The following is a 376-nucleotide window of genomic DNA, read 5'->3' on the forward strand; positions in this document are numbered from 1 at the left end:
CAACCACAGAGGAGACAAAATTCCCATGTCTGCCTCAGACTGAGACCTGGGCCCAGCAGCAGAGTCTAGCTCCAACCCAGCCAAACCCCTCACAGCTACATAACTGGTGGGTGATCCTGCACACAGCCTGATGGTTGTAAGAATCTAAGGAGCAAAAGTATATGCACTTTATTTTATTTTTATTTTTGAAACAGAGTCTCGCTCTGTTGCCCTGGATAGAGTGCTGTGCCATTGTAGCTCATAGAAACCTCAAACTCTTTTTTTTTTTTTTTACTGTTAGGGTTTCATTGAGGGTACACAGAACCAGGTTACCATGATGGCTTTTGTTAGATAAAGACCCTCTTATAATTGTGTCCCGTCCCCAAAAGGTGTTCTT

Source organism: Otolemur garnettii, unplaced genomic scaffold, assembly GCF_000181295.1.
Source record: "Otolemur garnettii isolate 467f Iridium unplaced genomic scaffold, OtoGar3 scaffold00264, whole genome shotgun sequence".
Lineage (NCBI taxonomy): Eukaryota > Metazoa > Chordata > Mammalia > Primates > Galagidae > Otolemur > Otolemur garnettii.